The sequence below is a fragment of the Mytilus trossulus genome, chromosome 10 (assembly GCF_036588685.1).
Source record: "Mytilus trossulus isolate FHL-02 chromosome 10, PNRI_Mtr1.1.1.hap1, whole genome shotgun sequence".
NCBI lineage: Eukaryota > Metazoa > Mollusca > Bivalvia > Mytilida > Mytilidae > Mytilus > Mytilus trossulus.
In genome coordinates, this window is record NC_086382.1 from 72,085,567 (window position 1) to 72,107,150 (window position 21,584).

The following is a 21,584-nucleotide window of genomic DNA, read 5'->3' on the forward strand; positions in this document are numbered from 1 at the left end:
AAAGTACGACCTTCAACACGGAGCCTTGGCTCACACCGAACAGCAAGCTTTAAAGCGCCCAAAATTACTAGTATAAAACCATACATAGAAACGAACTATTAGATAACAACTGCCATATCTTAACTGTTTCACTAAATGGTCATTATAACATCATTTGTATACACTACAAAAACAATAGACACTTGCGTCATGAAAGATTGTATAAGGTGTCTGGTTTCATATACAGAAGTGGTACCCATTGGGGAAACTATATTTTGACGAATTTTGTTGAAAATGTTTAGCTTTGCTCGATTTTAATTATTAATTGCTTAGATGAACCCACTTTGCCGTCGGAGTTTGTGACTATTAATCATTATTAATATATTAATATTGAATTTGATTTTTTCTTTTAAATTTGAAGTCCTTACTGCTGAAGCCCAAGTTTCACTTCGACTCTCTTATCCTTCTATTAAAACAATTCAGTATGTGACCTTATAAATTTTTGTTTAAACTTCAAAGATCTAAATGAGAAGTTAACTACAAAATAAACTGATGTGCAATCTTGAAAGATTGAAGGTTAATCTAGAGAATTCCAAGGGTAATTGTGACTTTGAATAATAAATAAACTGAGATAATCAGCAACAATTCATAGAATTTAATTAGGCGATAATTTACTTATCATGAAATCATCTCCGATGGGCTGTCTATTGAATTATTGAAGTTCCGATGGTGATATTGTTTTTGCGTTAAGTCCTCAAACTTGTAAAACATACATAAATATTTCCTTTGCTTTAGTTCTCAAAGGATAATCCGTGTATTATTTGCCGTTAATGTTAGCAACCATATAGATCAATATTCACCTTTTTGAAATCGATAGCGGTGAATTAAGCAATCGTCTGCCAGTATAGCAAATAGAAGAAGTACCTGACTGCTTATGGTCGTCAGTAGCAGACGTACCGGAAGTCATGACACATGGAATAGCTTATAAGCGGGATTATGAATAAAAGAAAGAATGAAGAAGTTTCGATACATTCTACTTTTTTTTGTTTTTATTTTAGAATTATGCTTTGATTTAGGTAAGTTTTAAACGTTAATTTATCTTTAATTGAAATTTCAAGAACAATACTAAACTGTTACTTAAGTCAATTAGTTTTTATTCTTTTTTTAAAGTGTTATCATGATGTTATGCAATAAACGTAAATAAAACCAATGTTAATAATAAAAGAAAAATATATTTTTAAGTCCATATGCTTAAAAAACTCCATTCATGAATGATATATTGGTAAAGTTTGTAGAATCAAGTTTGGTAATTATGGTTCTTTGTTAGTTGAAATTAGCAGCACATTATAATTAATACATTATAATATAAAGCTATTGGTGTCTTTTCATAACAAGAACAACAATGCGGGCAGATATTATTCAAACATGTAAACCAGATAGAAGCATACCAGTTTTAACATTTGTTTGTTTTTAAACATGGAAGTCATGAACACCTGTATTTTCAGAGAAATCTTCATCGTTCAGTATTTTTTTTTATTATTGACACAAATTTTGTTAGTTTTATTTGATTTGTTCTTTATAACTTATTGTTAAAAAATGAGAATAAACCAAAAATTGTAATTACTATTTTAATCATCTTCCATTATAAGTCACAAGTAAGAATCAATTTCATTTTCGTCTATTTCATCTACATGAACAATCGGAAAGTTTGTGATATCTGGAACACATAGAATACATACATACATATTGTTATGCGTTTACTTTTCTACATTGGCTATAGGTAAAGGGGATGGTTGATATCTCACAAACCTGTTTAACTCCGCCGCGTGTTTGCGCCTGTCCCAAGTCAGGAGCCTCTGGTCTTTGTTAGTCTTGTATTATTTTAATTTTAGTTTCTTGTTTACAATTTGGAAATTAGTATGGCGTTTATTATCAATGAACTAGTATATATTTGTTTAGGGGCCAGCTGAAGGACGCCTCCGGGTGCGGGAATTTCTCGCTACATTGAAGACATGTTGGTGACCTTCTGCTGTTGTTTTTTCTACGGTCGGGTTGTTGTCTCTTTGACACATTCCCCATTTCCATTCTCAATTTTATACATACATCAAAAGTCTATAGTCCTTCTGTGTTTCACTTAAAGGGGTAAAATCAGTGAATTAATGAATGTTAAAAATACTATTTGGATAATGAAAGTCTATATTCATTTGTCTGATATATTCGAGGTTTTGATTTTGCCATTGCTTAAGAACTTTCTGCTAAGAATTTTCCTCGGAGTTCGGTATTTCTGTTATTTTGCTGTTCATTACAAAGACATTTCATTGATGATTTTAGAATTTTATTCTTCAAATTAAAATGTTTTTTTTTCTCCACTCAATAATATTTCGAACAATCTATTTGTATTACAATTCAAGATTTACAAGTTATTTTGGTAAATTATTCCGTAACTTAAAAGACCCTAATATACTTTACCTCTATTGGAACTTTACCGTAAGCTTCTAATATACTAGAATCTGTGTATTGTGTGTTCATCTAAATATATATATATTTATATATAAACGAGTCTAAATTGAAAACTACGTTCAAACCTAGTATGATTGCGTTGGATAAAAACCGCAATTTTTATACTTGTGCATGTAAAACAAGTTTCGTTGTAGAAAGGTCTAAAAACAGCACAAACAACATTTTCCAAAAGACCCAAAAAGTGAACAAGTATATTTAAACAAAACGCATTTGACTAAAAGGTCGAACAACTGATGTTCTTTAACCCTGCTGACTGCCATTGGCGATTGCCAATTAAAATTGATCACAAGATGTAACAAAATGGATCTAAATATGAATGTAATACTAAACAGAAAAAAGTACAACTTGTGGCCACGATGTTATGCCACAAACATAGTACACCAGATCCGGATTTCGACAAATATCTATTTATATATATATTTAAAATGCCTAGAAAATCAACCTAACGATGTTAGAGTAGATTTGATACGTAACTTCCTCCCCGGCGCCGGGGCTGGAACCTGTACTTTTTTTCTAACTTCTACGACAACACCGCCTAGCATTGCTCAGAGACCTTATCCCCTCCTCTAACTCTAGCTTATAAAAATAAGCTTTCGTTTCGGAAAGTGTTACCTGCTTGTAGGAATTAAACATGGATCTCTGATACAATACAAGAAGTATTTATTTTTAGTGTATAGAAATGATCATTTACTCATCTCTTCAGTATAAAAATATATATATATTTATTTATTTTTAGTTATTTTTTTGGGGATTTTTTTCATTGGGTTTTTATCTCAAAAGGTATGATAGTTTGTTTATTGTGTAAATAATTATTTATTTCTTTTTGTATTCAAAATCCTCATGTACATGGACGAAATAAATATTCATTCATTCATTTGCGCAAATTTAAAATTTAGGTTTGATGGCTTTAAGAATGGCTTTACGTCCGAGTGAAAAACTTGTTACTAATCTGCGTTATAAGATGAGTTTCAATCCTGAGTATGAACCAACGTTTTGACAATTGTGTTTAAAAATTGTATAAAAGGTATAATAAAAAAGTCTTAATTCGTGTTTATAAATCATTTATGTTTATGAAATTGAACGCATGGTCTTTGATAAAGAAAGGTTCGTATTCTCTGGAAAGGAAAACTCTTAATATTACAAACGTAGTCTGCAATACAACACGGTGCATGTATGTCTGTTTGTAATAGAAACAACCTACTAGTAAGTTCTTTGCTATTACTTGTACGACGGGAATTTAAGATCATAAACATGTAGATATAAAATTTGAAATTTTTAAATTTTTGGAACAGTGAATTGAATTTTGTCATTATTTTTTGTGTTTCACAAGAGATGGGACAACGTTTTAATTGACACTATTCACTTGAAATAGTAGTATATAGTCAATTTACGTTCAGATGGCTTAATGAGTTGAATAAAACTGTTCGTTGTCATTGTATAAAACACACTAGACAATTGCTGAAACGTTTTGTTCTCTCATTTTGAACAGCTGTCCATATTGTTTCCAGAAATTGAAACTCACGGCCTAAGAGGACATAATATCAACTAAGTAGTCGGCATTTTTTGTTATCTATTTACAATTTAAACTATTATATCTTGTGTATTTTAAGTTATCGTCATTTTGAAATAAATTTGTTTGTAGACAATTTAATAATTAATGGCAAACATATCTCATTTTAAATAAATTTCGTGTTAACGTGCACTTGCAAATTGTTTGCTTATATTTAGAAAATCCTCACCAACGTAAAAGCCGTATTATCAAACTTACAATTTCAGATATAATTCAATTATTAAAACCCATGTTCATTATGCATAGACCAAATCTTGAAGCTGTGTAACAAAAGCTTTTGAAAAGATTTGAAACGTTAAATAATGAAAAGGGATATGTAAAAAAAAACCTGTCCATATATAATTATATACAAGGAAACCTGATTAAACCGAACCCTTAATAAACCGGAAACCTGTCTAATCCACACTTGTTCTGAAGACGAGTCATATCACATTTTATGCATTGTGAACCTTATTAAACCGAATACCTGCCAAAACCGAAAAAAATCTCAACTCTCGAAAGGGTTCAGTTTAGTCAGGTTTTACTGTACATCAGAATTGCGTTTTAGAGTTGACTGTAAAATATTTTGAAGTAAGGGAATATCTCTACTGGTTCAATACAAGTCAGACCATGAACAGTTTTTTTTTTATCTATTATTATGTATATCAATACCGTATCATTTTTTTCAAGGCAATAACTGGTTTAAACGAGTTACCATCAAATATACCAATACTAACATACCTGAATATTTGCAGTATCGATCAAAACGTTTCAAACTGTTATGACAAAAGGATAAACTCATGTTATAGATGTCTGCAACAGACATTGGGAAAAAGTATTGAATAATGTCTCAATATGGAATTAACGTCAATTTGATTGTTTTGTGTAGAGCAAACATCCTCTTATAAAGTTAAGACATTGGTTATGTCAGCAACAGAAATAAAAAGGTATAATTGTCTCATATAATATTGAATATTATGGTCAACTGAACGACAGGTATGATAAATAGACAAAAATAGATGAATTGTCTGTTTTAATCCTCTCAATGTCAAGTATGATAAATTCATTTGTTCTTGTACAAGTAGAAACAACAGGATTTTACATAAAAAAAATTATGTCAATATATAAAACAAGGCAAATTGTATCTATTGATACATAAATATTTTATTATTTTGCTTGATACTGCATTTGCTATTACTATGTTTACTTTAAAAAAAAAAACAAAGGAGAGATATAACAGTAGGGAATCAATACTGTCCCCAAATGATAAAAAATGTTACATATTTTGTTATTTTTATTTTTTATTTCTTCCGAAGAGGAACAGTAAAAACAAAGAGCACGTCTTTGGTTTGTGAATATAATTATCGCGAATATTAGCAAATAAAATATTTGAGCTCTGTTTAACATCTATAACATCTTGCAAAAGACGGATCTCATATACTACAATATTTACTATTCCAAATTCAGAATTCGAGAAATCATTCGTTGTTTTTTCCATATGCAAGAGAGTGAATTATAATAAATAATATTTTATAAAAAAATCGAACAATTGACAAAGGGATAATAGCTTTTATTCTTTAAAAAAATATTAAAAAGAACAATACCATTTAAAAGCTTTAAAAAATAAAAGGACGTTTTGTCTAATGATTGTTTTATAGAAGGTAAATGACATCCAGTTATAGCCTTTTGTTTATCATTATCAAACACATTATTCAATACCCAGACACAAATTTCTATTCAGGTTGCATTTGTTTGAGTAAACTATCAGCTATATTATTTACATACGTTGCCTTTGAATAAATGATTCATTTAAATAACATTAGATATTTGTGTATTTGTTTTGTGGTTCTTTTTAAGTTGGCAAAACATAGCATGATGACGATTTTTCATACGGCGTTTTAATTTATGCTTAAAGCTGACCATTAAAAATAGATATGATGTAATCTTACAAACAGAATATACGGATATACTATTATGAATCAACAATTAAATGTGACTTATTTTCCTTTTTTTATTTTACAATATTCGAGCAGACCTTTTAAATGGTGAATATTTATTTAAGTTAATACGACATTTCAGGGTGTGGTGTTTCCTAGTCTATTTCCCGCCGTTATTCAAATTCTTGACAATTAATATTTGTATATTCCGAACGCATACTGAATGTTTAACGGAGGGGACCAACTTAGGTGTTTCCTAACATGATTTTCTTGAAAGCGGGACAAAAGATATCAGCGGGAAAACAGAAAACAGTATATAACCAAAGACACAATATAGAAAACTAAAGAATAAGCAAACATGACACCAACCGAACCCAGGGGTGATCTCGTGTTGCACCCATCATGTTTTTCATTTAAGTACAAACCGGGTAAATAGTCTTATTCTAGTTTAAACATATTGTATTTGCTGAATTAAAGCAAAATGGAATAGAAACAAGTAAATCATACTTATGAAGTCTTCTCCATATTACAATATAAAATTACAATAAAAGTATAATATAATGGAAATGCATATAAACAGTTTATTGAATATAATACTAGCTTTCATATGTATATAGAGGAGAGGAGAGGTAGAAAACAGAAAATAAAAGTTTGAAAAGTCATTTAACTGTGTGACGATAACGTGTGTACTGATGTTTTCGATGATGTTCCGTGCCAGTAACAATAACTCTCCATCAGGGAATAAGAAATATGTTTCGCCTTTTTATGAAATCATGAACATGTTTGAAAATTTGAATATTGTGTTCGTTCAAAAGTTCCAAGTGTCCGCTAATTATTAGTTTTGTATCTAAAACAAAATTTTCGGATAGACAGTTAAGATTATTGAATTAAGTTTTTCTACATGATGTGCATTTTGGGCAATCGAAGAAGTAATGGTAAACATCCTCAATATCTGACCCAGAATGACAAGAAGCATCTTTTATAATATTAGCTCTAAATAGTTCATTGTTTAAGAATAAAGCGGATCATCGCAATTGCGTTAATGTAATAGTCAATTTCCGCGGGCCGTACAAATAAAACGTTTCAATTTTACATAATAGACTATCGTTTTTTTAATTCTTTCTTAAATTTGGGAAGTCGACACTACGAATTTTTGGATCAAGTTTATTTCATTCAAGTATTGTAGAAGGATTAAACGAAAGAAAGTCTACAAAATGGAACAGTATTATCATGAACATTTCGCAACGGATAGTTGGTTGTACTTAGAACACATAGAGGTACAATATAACATAGGTACTCTGGTGCATGATTTTGTTTCATGTTATAAAACTTTTGTAATTTTCTTCACCTTCTTCTTTCAAAAAGAGATTCCAAGCCAACCTCAGAATATAAAGTTTCAAATTTTGTAAATATTGATAGACCGTTTACTATTTTTGCGGCCTCTAATCGCAAATTTTCTAATTTATGTGAGCAGTCTATTCAACATTTATTCCACACTTCCGTGGCATATTAAAAAATGGGTCCAATAAAAACTAAGTATAGTTTTTTTTAATCGTTTCGATATAATCGGTATTTAAGTTTACGTAAAAAATTTAAGTGGTTCTTTACACTTGTAATTATACTTTCAACATTTTGCGTCACTGATGAAATTAAATCCCAGGTGCTTATGAGATGTATTTCAAAGGTATATTTTTACCATTTAAGGAAAACCTCAGGTCTGGAGTCTCACTATTTGACAAAATCTTAATTTCTGTTTTATTTCGGTTAAATGACGTAAGCCTTTAGAAGACCAAATATCCAGCTCTTTCAGGTCGCGATCGATAACAGATTTAATCTGTTCTCTGTTGTTACCAGAATAATTGAAACATGTGTCGTCAGCAAATAACCGACACAGTAAAGTAAGCTTATCAGCAATATCAATAATATATAAGACAAATAGAGTCTAATTCTGTAGGTCACATTCGTGAAAAGGGAACGGGATTGTAGTATCGACATAATGAACATATCCGATATCATCTGTTAAACGGTCCGTTATTCTATAATAATTAACCAACTCGTGATGGCGTCCGTACAATTTTGCGAAGGAATGATTTCAACTACACCATTTTGAACTCTTGGTTTATCGCTTCCTTGTGAGCAGCAACCCGCTATAAAAAAAAATCATGTTAGGAATACAAGCCCAGGAATATCGTACCAGAATGCCGAAATTGTGATATATCAAAATGGAAAGTTCACAACTTGGAAGATGGAATTGTTGTAAAGTTTTGTTTTCAACTGACCCTAATTGTCAATTTCTAGTGGGCTAGGATCTTCTTCTTAATGCCTTTTCGAGGCAATTGCGATATCCCCTTTTGATGTTATTTGTGTTGCTCAGAATTAAGTTTTCTTTTTTGTTTTATGAGTAAGTTTGTTTGTTATATCTTTGATATATTTCTCCTCTCTTTTTAACACCTACAAAATCCCTCAAAATAAATAGTCTATAGAACTCATCAAATGATTTTTAGTAATAGACTAGAGAAAGGAAACAATACACGTGGACAATCAAAACACCGTCTCTTTTTCCAAGACGGGACGAAAAACGACGGTAAGACAAAACAAAGTACAGAAAACACTGTAAAATACAAAGCAAAAATTGAGTAACCCATACCATGTAATTGATAGAACTGATTGTTAATTGCGAAGTTCGTGAGGTTGTTTTCACGGAATTGTTTTGTTGTTAACCTATCCGTCGTTTTTTTAATTGTCTGTTGTTGAAGATTGGATGTTGAACTGTCCTTTTGGTTATTTGTGTCGTTGTTATTCTTTCTTTTTGCTTAATTTTGAAATCATCGAAATAAAGGTTAGACAATTGTTATTAAAACTGGACATGAAATGAAGGACAAAAACCCGGAAGTATTCATTTATATCAATGTTAGTGTAGTTTATCGAATACTTAATCGCCATGTATTGCAAATGTACTTTTATTCCGTAATGTGTCACAGCACGCTCATTTGCTATTATTCTCTAAACCGGAAATTACTTATTTGTAACTTTGCGTTTCTCGTCGTTAAGCTTTATATTAGTAAAATTAGTAATACTTTTAATTTTAATGACAATTTCAAAAATGGATTTTTGTTTTTACTTTTACAGTACACATATTTATCATATATATTGATCCTTAAAAAATGCAGGATTCTTAAAAAAAAAATGTATGCGACTATACTGTCTCATACATTTTATGAAATGAAAGGTGAATATAATTTATCGATTTGCACTTACTAAAGATATTTGTCGCATTCATATATGTTTATAATTTGTGTACACTTGTGTGTGTATCCACTACCTGCATTACAATGCGCGGTTCTAATACACCAGTCGACAGGCATTACTCAGAAAGGGAAATACCCGTTGGCAAGTACTAGAGTTGTTACACTAGAGAATATATTCCAATCGCAGAGCATGTGTGTGTCATCAGTCACAAATTACAACCTTCTTTACAATTAGGTTGTGCCACTTAAAACATGTGTATGTTTTAAAATGTAGTTTTAAATTACTTGAAATGATTTTAAAAAGCCGTCAGAGTAAACTACCGCAATCGTGTACGGTACTTTATTTTAGCTTAAATGGTACGAGGTATATTGAAAATTATTGGCGCGAACGTACGAGCATTGAAGCAAATAAGTAGTGACACATATTTGGCGTTTTGAGTTTTCCTAGTGTTACAGTTATATATATCTTGTTTTTTTTAATGTTGTGACTTTCAATATTATTTTCAAAGGGACAATATAATAAATACTTATCTGAGGTATCAAAAATTATGAGCAAACTGAATATGTGCATTAAAAATAACAACTTTGAATTTTGGGAAACAAAAAAACAACTTATAAATTGCCTTTTCTGAAACAAATTTGAATTTGAAATAAACTATTATTTTCTCTTTTTTTCGATAACCGACTTGCTCAAAGATAAAACGATTAAATTCCAGTAATGAAAATATTTGAGAATAGTTTACTTTGATAATTTTGATAACAAATTTGAAACAATAGCGGATAAATTGCATAAAGGAAAACGTTTCTATGATCATCTAGCGTCATATTAGATGAACGAGCTACATTTTAATTCAACGGGAATTATAGCGTTAGTACAATTAAGTTCTGAAATTAATTCGTAGAAAGCAGATATCTTGTCTCATAATTGAATTTTTCGATAACCGTAATTCTTGATTTGCTAAAAGATAATCAACGATTGAGTTCCAAAAGTGAAAATATTTGAGAAAAGTTTACATTGATAATTTTGCGAAACAAATTTGAAACAATAGCGGATAAATTGCATAAAGGAAACGTTTCAATGATCACCCAGCGTCATACTTGATAAACAAGCTACATTTTAATTCAACGGGAACTATAGCGTTAGAACAATTAAGTTCTGACATTTATCAGTGAAAATAATGTTTTGGGATAACAAGTGTATTTCTTAAAGAAAAAGATGATGCTAGATATTTTCAACATGGATTCATATTCCGTTTCATAATTTCTAAATATACAAACGAAATATAAATTCTAAATAAAATATTACTATTTCTTTATGCTGAGACGTTTTCAATAGGTAAAACATCTTGACATTTTTTGAAAAGTAACTGTTTTTTTTTTATTTTAATTTCAGGTCAGTGTTCATCAACTGCTGCACCAGAAGTAAGTATATATTTATTGACCTAAGCTTTTAAAATGTTAGAATTGGATTGAAGAACTGCTTTTATAAACAAATATGCCAAATATACCACCTTACTTATCAAAGCATTAAATGTTATGTATAGATACAATATAATTAAAAGATCAACAAACATTATATTCTGTGTTACTAACAATACAATTTCAATTGTGATGATTATATTCATGTTTATTTTTCCCAAACACAGATATACTCATTTATATATATATATTTATATTTATTAAAATCAATATCTCATTGCAATTCTTTTTGTACGTCTGTTTTGGCGGCAGAGTCGTCTCTTGGTGGATGATGTTGATGCTTTATTGCCCGTTTTCTACTGAAATACAAAAATACCAAACTCCGAGGAAAGTTCAAAACGGAACGTCCCTAATCAAATAGAAAAATCAAAAACTCAAAAAATGATCATCTTTCTCCTTCATTTATTGCATCGTCTCTATTTGAAATATTTTTTTTATTTTTTTTTTATTTTTAAATTATTTTTTTTGTCGTAGGGAGGTGGGTTTTTTAATATATGATCATGTCATTTGGTTTGAGAGTTTAAAGTACCTGCTGTATATGTTAGACTTAAACGTATAGATATGCATTAAGTATTTATTTGTGTATGCGGATAATGTCGGAGAATTATTAGACCGAAAAGAAAATGAGGGTTTGAAATACATTGTAGAACAATATAGGAACATTTCGTGCTCATTATTCTACACCAGTATGTGATGGATACACAGGGTCTTTAGTAATTGTTATTATTGAGAGTCAACGGTCTGGGACTTTTTGATTGCCCTTATCAAACATTTTTCTGATGTTTCAATCTTTCAAAACATTATTTGGAAGCAAATTATATGGTCTTTGATGAATATCTTTAAAAATTTGTAAAGTGCACATGCATTATAGGTATTTATTAACCAACTTACTACAATATGTATAGAAATGCCCATGCTTTATAAAAAGAAAATTTCGACATCTGGTCATTATGAACGGAGAAATTGCTACAGCCAGTCATTACGAGATCTCAGTCATGCATTACGAAATCTCAGTCATGCATTACGAAATCACACCCGTGCATTGGCGGCAGATGAAACGGGACATCGATTAAATCAAAATGCCGTTTTATTTCTTTAAATAAGTGTGACATTTTTTTTATTCTTTTTTAAACTTAATATCATAAAAACAAGTTTAAATGATGTTCATTGACATTGTTTTGTAACGACTTGAAACGGAAATATTTCACAGTCTTTTTCGAATACGACTTTCGATTATTATAACTGTTTCATTTCCGTTGTTCAATCCTCAGAATGCAGACTTTAGAATAGTTAAACTGTCTGATTTATTCTTCCCAGCTACTTTTTATTTGCTAGATGAAATGAAATTAAATAGCATAAAATTAAGTACTTGGATGAGAAATCAGAAATTACATCTGACAGTCACAATGTTGACTAAAATTCCATGCGAAAAGACAAGTTGAAGTTCTGCTATGAAATTCCTGTATCCTCTTCATGGTACATGTAGGTTTCTTACTCTTTGTTTAATCGAAGAATTAAAACCATTTTTAAAATAGAAATGTTATAAAACGGGCTTTTCTGTATTGGTCCTGTTGTAGTGTAGGGATAGCTGTATAATTTTGGATCCGAGACTCGAAGACTGTTCTTGAATGAAGTTGCCTTTATAGTTGGTTAATAAAAGTATCAATATATGGACTTTTTCATATTGGCCCTGTAACATGCCCTTGATATTAATAATGGCCTCGGACAGTTGTAATGGCCCTCGGCGTTGCCTCAGGGCCATTACAACCATCCTTGGCCATTATTAACACCTCGGGCATGTTACAGGGCTAATATGAAAAAGTCCATACATTAATACTATAATAAAACATATAATGAATATAATTCAAACATCAATTTAGTTTATCTGAGGATTAACTTTTTCATGCCTTAAAATCCCGTCCGGGATGTTTTTCAATAACAGATTTCATTGCCTTATGGAATATGTATTTGATGTTTTAAATTAGTTGATCATTTATGAACATCCACTAAGAAATATTCATATATGATTTATTAGGTGTACCATCAGTTGCTAGGATTATCGAACAACAGTTTAAATATTTCAGGACTGTTTAGTTATGCACTACAGTAGGAATCAATTAATTAAAAACAGCTGACACGCGAACTTCGTATATTTTACAACGTCGATTGGTTTCCTCTGTCATATAGAAAGTTATAATTGATTATCTTTGAAATGCATATTAAGTTATTCTAAATATGCTAGTTATAAAGGTTTGCCACCATTTTAATGCATGTCAGTATTATAAGGTTTTTTTTAAATTATTTTAGTAGTTAAGGTTAGTTATCAAGCTCTATAGCTTGTTTTTGTCACAACAGAGTTATATTTCTTGCATTAATGACACAATGTTTGAAATGTCATATTAACGAGATTTATAGCTCTTGAAGTTTTTGGCATAATATACATCACAAAACATATTGAACTCCGTGGACAGTGCACAAAATTCGTGGATAAAATGTATCCTTCTTATGACAAAAACAAGCCACAGAGCATGATAACGAAATATTCTTTATAAAGCGCAAAGGTGAAACTAAGACACTAACAAAACCTTTGAATAGACTTATTAAGAAGGAATATAGTTACGATACTGTTGTCAGGTCATTAAAGATCGCGTATGTTGGCGTTAATATTGATTCACTTATAGGATATTTGCATCGGAACTAAACAAATTTATTCCAAAACCAGTTGTTGGCATGACACGGGTTATATTCTGCTCAAATATGTTATGATGGTATGATACTAAATCCCTTACGGGAAGGATTGTGCCTGATGTGCATATGTTGAAATCATAATCTTTCAGTCAGTTTAATTGAAGTCTGGAGCTGGCATGTCATTTAACTGCCAGTAGTCTGTTGTTATTTATGTATTATTGTCATTGTGTTTATTTTCTTTGGTTACATCTTCGGACATCAGACTCAGACTTCTCTTGAACTGAATTTTAATGTGAGTTTTGTAATGCGTTTACTTTTCTACATTGACTAGAGGTATAGGGGAGGGTTAAGATCTCACAAACATGTTTAACCCCGCCGCATTGTTGCGCCTGTCCCAAGTCAGGAGCCTCTGGAGTTTGTTAGTCTTGTTTTATTTTAATATTAGTTTCTTGTGTACAATTTGGAAATTAGTATGGCGTTCATTATCACTGAATAAGTATATGTTTGTAAAGGGGCCAGCTGAAGGTCGCCTCCGGTGCGGTTATTTCTCGCTACATTGAAGACCTGTGGGTGACCTTCTGCTGTTGTGGGTTCTTTTTCTATGGTCGGGTTGTTGCCTCTTTGACACATTCCCCATTTCCATTCTCAATTTCATCAGATAAAAAACAAATTGAAAAAAACGAGCTGCGAGGAAAACTCAAAACGGAAAGTCCCTAATAAAATGGCATAATCAAACGATCATGAAATGAGCATTCGACAGATAATACGAACATCAATGTCCTAGCTACCAGTGGCACTTATGAAATGATATATATGTATAGTAGAATTCATATCTTGAATACTTTGTCATAATTAACACACAAAAAAATCAGACATTAAAAAAGTAAAATATGACACTTGTTGAAAGCAAAATTCTATGCTTACGTTCCTTCTGGTACGTTTTTCTTTCTAATTTTTACCGTTTTAAGTATTCACTTTCTTAAGTTTGAATAATAATAATTCTTATTTAGGGATTAAAACTCAACCTATTTTCAAACGACAAACTTTACTTTTTTATTGACTTTTGTAGTTGTCATATGACAATTGTTCCAATCTATACCTACGCTTTTGTGTATTCACATTGTGAACACATCTAGTCGATTTGACTTCCAATAAAGATGGTGATTTCTGTAATTAGATATTGATTTAACCATCAATATGTCTTTTCTTTATGTATTGGTTAAGATTGTAAAGTACTTTTCAACGATGTGGAAGTCTAGATTGGGAGGAAATGACTTTAACCCCCAATGTTGGCTATCTATGTGTGAGATCAGGGAAAACAGCAACTCAAACAATAATTACCGCTTAGATCAATATCGAAAAGTAGCATTAATCACTGCTTAGATCAATAACAAAAAGAAGCATTAACAAGTCTCCAGCGCGTTGTAAATATGTTTTCTAATTAACTATTGAACTAGGTTGAAAGAAGTGTCAAACAATTCCAACGTTTATTCTGCAATTATATCATTCTACTTATTGACATTTGTATTGAAGAAATCTAGTGGAAAAAAACTTAATTAGTTCAAAACAGTTAATGGTGTCAAAGGTTGACCATAAGACCAAAAGTATGTTACCAAGTAAGAACGAAAGAATGACGTACATCGAAGTATAAAATACTCTACAGGATGTTTAAAGAACAGGAAACGGTCCGGACGGTTGTTATTAATAAAACCCAGTTTCAGACTGAAATATACTTTTTAAATGCGTCCCGGAAATTAAATTGGCTTCTACAAATAACAATTGTTTCTATTATGAACTCTTTCACAGTTTCAAAATGAGACTACTACACAATAACTAAGGTGCGTGATCATTTTGCATACATTATAATGTTTCATACTTTAACAGTTAACGATACCCATCATTATAATGTAGATAATTTAAAGCAAAATTAGTATTTTGACCAGTGAAATCAATGTGTCTGCAGTTAACTTGAGCTTCAAACAAGAAATAACAATTCGTACAGGAGTCGGATTTTTAAAGACAAAGTATAAACTAATGCCACCCCTTGCACTTAATATAATTTTAGAAGTGTTGATCGTTTATTTTGAATTCGCACACTAAAAGTTCTGAATCCAACACTTAAAAGATACGGCACTTTACAAGAAATGATAGTAATATAAATATACGGTAGTATGGTTAAATTTGATATTGATGTGACACACTTGTTTGAACTTTTACGTACCTCTTGTTGATGACCACTAAACAATAAAAAAATAATTATTGATACATTATTTAATTATACATTGAACTGGCATTTATATTCTTAATAATCATCTGTTTACACGACACAATGATAAATACAATTAATATAATGTATACAGACTAGATTCACACTGATATCAGTTCAATGTATAAAGAAACTTATCTAACGTTTAGTAAAAGAGGGACGAAAGACACCAAAGGGACAGTCAAACTCGTAAATCTAAAACAAACTGACAACGCCATGGCTAAAAATGAAAAAGACAAACAGAAAAACAATAGTACACATGACACAACATAGAAAACTAAAGAATAAACAACACGAACCCCACCAAAAACTAGGGGTGATCTCAGGTGCTCCGGAAGGGTAAGCAGATCCTGCTCCACATGCGGCACCCGCATAGTATAGGTATAGTAAGTTACCTTTTATAAAGACAATAATGGCGTTGTTAATTCCCCCCTCTTATATGGGGAAGGGGCATTAGAAAGATCAGAACAATGCTTACCTTAATGTTACTGATGTTGAATTCGTTTATACCATGACTGAATTATTATGCTATTATGGAGTTTCACATATCATATTAACTTTTATGATGTGCTCACATATTTAATCTTTTTTCTGTAGTAACTATCCTCGACAGAACTATTTGTTTGTAGATCTAAATCATATGTGTCGTAAAGTCAGGGTTTTGGTCTGATGATGCATATATTTAATATTGGTTTCTAGATACCTAGACCTTGTTGATAAATTGTTAGTACCAACTTCAAATAGCACATGCTGGGCTAGAAGTATAGATTATAGATACTGATGTTGTTTATCATCTTGAAAAAACGTGTCCCTGTATTTGTCTTTGAACATTATTAACCTTTACTGTTTAGTCCATTTTACCATGTTTTCGTGACATCCTTCTGGCGTGGCTCGGTACTTGTGCATCCCGTCAATGTTTTGTATAAACCTGATGTATAGCTTAAAAGATATTTGTTACAATAAATTAACTGATTTTAACATTTCAGAAGATTAGAATGCACATCTATCGCAGTATATTTTGAACGATTCTATTACATTTATATGCAAATACGTGATCGTTTAAGTGTACCCGAAAACACGCGCGTGGTAATAAATCGCAACTGTAACCCTTTTACTGTATAAGATTTACCTAAAGTAAAACCCATTTATTTTATCATGAACGATTTACGATTTTTCGTTGAGAAAACTCTATGTATCATTTACATATTCTAGAATACGATTATGTGATTTCCTTGTTCATACACCAGGAAGCTTTAACTAACTTTTAAAACATGTGTTTTGAATTAGAATGATTTTGTATTCTTTTTACAATCTGAAAATACAAGTTTATGAATCATGAGTGCGCTTTTATTGATAAAGGCTTGGCTGTACAATGTCAACAACCTGGTTACACGTAAACACTAATTATTGACTATTGAATTTACCATCTTCTTTCAAATGATTCCACAAATTAAGACGACTCATTAACTCTTAGACATAATGGCGATTTCTTGTATTGGTTATATGATAAAATCTTTAATTTCGTGACAAATGTTAATGAAATAAAAACAAAACAATGACTTTGATACTTAAATAACATATTTGCCTCACGATCTAAAATTGGACATAAATTTATCACGTTCATTTTCTAAGCACAAACTAAAAACCGATGAGATTTTAACTGAGTATAACTGACAATTAAAAAATACTTAAGTCATAATGTATCACCTTTCTGTCGAATTTTGTTTCGGTAACTGTAACTCAGTCTTTGGTTTTCTGTGTTATGTTTTGTATATTGTGTTTTGTCGTTTGACCCTTTTTCGCTTTAGAATTGTCAGGTTGTTATAGAACTTTTGGTTTTATTGTCACCTAGACAGCTTTAACCTCTCTTTATTAAAAATGTCCTCTAAAGTTCTTCTTCATGACGTTTACTACTATTTAATCGCTCAATGCTTATAGGCTGAAAACAAATATTGTTTTTGTAGACAGAACTTACACGTGTTTGAAGCTGGTCTAGTGTTACGGTCCTTGATCAATTTGAATTTCAGATGACGTTCAGTCCATATTTATTATTTCTTAGGTTTTAATGCTATATATCTAAAACAAACTCAAATGAAGATGATCAAAATAGGTGATGACAAGAATGAATATTTGATACAAGTCTTCTGCACAAAACACCAAATGACATCTGCATTTCAACATCATACCTTTGACAATTAAACCGTTTTTCCGGTATTTTTTTTATTCTAATTTCTACAATATACCGAGCTCGTTATCGTCCCAAATTCAGAAAAAAAATATGACAACTCTTTAAAAATATATTCCAAGATATGCCATCATGACCAAATCTATTTATATATATAACAATGGATACCTAAATGACATCGCAGTGTGATTGAAGTGAAACACGTTATTGAGCTATGGTCATTTTTATGGATTCTTGTCTAAAATTTCTTCTTATGTGCTTTGTGTATATGCTATTTTGTTTTTCACTGTTGGCTTATAAGAGTATAATTGAGTGTTAACTGCTGTACTCCAGTCTTTTCCATTTCGTCCTTTAATGTCTGTTTGTTTTGGTCACACATTGCTGTTATTAAGATGGAATTTTAGGAGAAGGTCACAGGATTGAAAACTAAAACTAGATATAGTTTAATCCAACATTTTCTATATAAAGTCATGCATGTACCATGAAAGTTGTTTTCTTTTCAGTTGACGTGTTTGAGCTTTTAACTTTGCCAATTGGTTATGGTCCTCCGGTTTGTTATTTTACATTTTACAAATATACATATATTTTTTTTCAAAATGTGATATCAGCTCAACAAAACCTACAAATAACGTATCAAAAAGTAAAACTGTTCAAACTTCGAGGTTAATTCAAACCGAAGGTTCCTAATCTAATAACAACATCAAAAGCTAGAACTTTTCAAAACCATTGTTACAATTCTCCATTTATTTATATATATTCTATGACACCATCTAAGTTTACTTGATATTAAAATGTACGTTGAAACGTATTGTAAAATTAATCTCTATTGTTTGTTAGCTACGTATCAAACTTTGAATGAATACCAACTTTTTCGTATGTTCCAAGAGGAAATACGTTCATGTTTTTCGCAGTGACATATAGGAAGATGACACATGCTTTTATGACAGGTGGTAATTTTTACCGTTTATTTTTCATTTTAGGAAGAAGACGACTTTTTTGGTAGTGACAAGTTTGTAGGGTTGATGATCGGTTTGGGTTCATTTGCTGGACTTCTTGTTTTGTGCTGTATTCTATGGAAATGCTGTTGTGGTGGGAAGGACGACTAGGTACAAAATATCCAGATACCAGAAAATGAGGAATGATGTGAGACTTACATTATCATTTGTGATATTAGCGAATCATTTCCTTCCATAAAAGGATGTTTTGTTACGTGGTTATGCGCATGTCGTTAACAATTATTTGACATTGTTTAAACACATGGAATATTAATAATATATATATATATGTGCTGCTTCGGTGGAGAAAATGGATGCTTGTGTTTGTTGACTGGTTAACTGTTTTGATCAGCAGCATTAAGTTGGCAAGTTAACTGCTGAAGAACTGTTTTTGTCCATGTTATATATAATGTACACACTTATAATTTCAGAACTACAGAAGTATGTTTGATGTCATTATTCGGGTTACTTAAAAGATATTGTGTCGAATATCCATTTAAGTTTTATCTGCTAATTGCAATATTTTGTGTACACTTTTTGAACTATATCCCAAAATGTATTAGTTTCTGAAACGAAATTAAGTACCAACAACGTACTAGTACTATTGTTCCATTTTTTAAAGTTTCATTGATGTCGATGATTAACATAATGCTTTCTTTTCACATGTCAATATTATGTTACATTATCGAATTCGTTCACTATTTACAAACCTGAAGCGCACCTTATTTATTAAGTGATCAAGGTCTTTATCATAGTAACAACGCTTTTATCGCATCAGAAACAATTTTTTCTCTTTTGATGGATAAATATCATAATTAAAATGATGTATACATGTATTTATCATGGTGGAACAAATTGTTGATTCTTTAGTAACATATAAACCAAAACAAATATTATGTCAATTGCGTATACAAAACTTTTACAACATAAGACACCATAACTAGTGTACATGTATTACAGAACCAAATAGGATTTCGTACTTAAAGATTTTACAGGAAGTAGTTCTATTTATATATATTCTGCTTATTTTTAACTGAATGCAATACAACACAGATAAATATTTCTCATCATAAACTATTGAACTACTAAATGCTTACCTTGGCATAAATATTTTGTTTTCGTGTTTAACGATTTGCATTGTTATCTCCGTCCAATACTGTCACGTGGCACCTTACAATATTAATTTTATTTACGGAACAAATTGCTTTTATTTTTATACTTGTAAATGTGCTATTACAATAAATGAAGTCTATTATTCTCTTATTGTATGTAAGATACGTTACAATTAATCGTTTCGTACAATAAAAAGAATAACAAGAATACCAAACTACAAGATAAATTAAGTGCAAAGTCCTTAAAAGCTGACTGAATCAGTTACTATTCTTCATCAGATCAAGACAAAGACAATTGTCATATTCCTGACTTGGTACATACATTTTCGGAACATTTACTGGTTCATATAACCTGATTTTATGGCTAGCTACACCTCCCACTTATTTGATAGCTGTGTAAAGAATAACCCCCGTGTCCCCTTTCTTCAATCTTTGCAATTATTTCTCAGTATAATCTTGATAGACAGAGGTAAGTATATTTAAGTATATTGCAATATCATATCCTATGAATATATCTTAAAATTGAGAATGGAAATAGGGAATGTGTCAAAGCGACAACAACCCGACAATTGAGCAGACAACAGCCGAAAGCCTTCAGTGGGTCTTCAATGTAGCGTGAAACTCTCGCATCCGGTGTCGTCCTTCAGCTGGCCCCTAAACAAAAATGAATACTAGTTCAGTGATAATGGTCGTCACACTAAACTCCCAGTTATACACAAGACACTAGCAGGTATTGGAAGACGGAAGTAATTTTCTTTATACTGATTAAGAATGATGATACAACGTTGAAAGCAGAAACATATTTTTTGTACTATTCCTACTTCCTAATACATTTTTTAAGAGATACATGTATACCTATGGTTAGGGTAAAATTTGAACAAATGTATTCCCTCTTATTAAAAAGCTTTAAGAAGAAAATGTATGGAATAAAAGAGACTAACAGATAAAAGAGAATGATGTTATAACATAAAAACACCACAATAAGTAACTTTGAGATAGAGTAACCATAGCTAGATACGACAGATCAGCTGAATATGTATAACAAATTATGAACAATTAACATTAACGGCCAAATCACATTTCTCTTTATTCATGTTCCAATCGCATAACTAAGATATAATAATTAAGAATACCACAATCAAGTTAAAAACAACTGATGGAATTGAATGAACTCCCAAAATGGGAAAAATATAAATATATTTTACACCAAGCATGTATTACCCGCTATGCGAATCTTATGCGACAATGAAAGGCTTATTGCTCGACCAGGTCCTGATGGTGACGTAAGAACTTCTACAATGTCGATTTCCGGTTTTCCTGCATAACCCAATTGTTTTTGTTGTGTCTGGAGCTCTACCTTGTTAATGAAGAAACAAACCGAATAGCACAGTTCGTCTATAAATGGTTCAAAGAAATCCTGAACACAATGGATAGGGCTCATTCTCCTTTTTACAATCAATCATTGCGAGAAATTAAAGCCCAGCTCTGATTGGTGACTTTTAAATATTTCTGTTACGAATACGTCTTCCCTGAAAATCTGTGAATCATATGTTAATGAGTGAATGGTATAACTCAACTTGCATATGTCGTTTTACACAAATATGAATAGAGCACAACAACAATGGT

The 21,584-nt window shown here is 31.0% G+C and overlaps 1 long non-coding RNA gene across 1 annotated transcript; it reads left to right on the plus strand.

Moving 5' to 3' along the window:
- The first annotated feature begins 676 nt into the window (after positions 1 to 676).
- On the plus strand, positions 677 to 20,104 carry LOC134688493 (uncharacterized). The gene is made up of 3 exons (XR_010101820.1): positions 677 to 1,055; positions 10,627 to 10,655; positions 18,832 to 20,104. It is a non-coding gene; the product is annotated as an uncharacterized LOC134688493 (long non-coding RNA).
- The last annotated feature ends 1,480 nt before the right edge of the window (positions 20,105 to 21,584 follow it).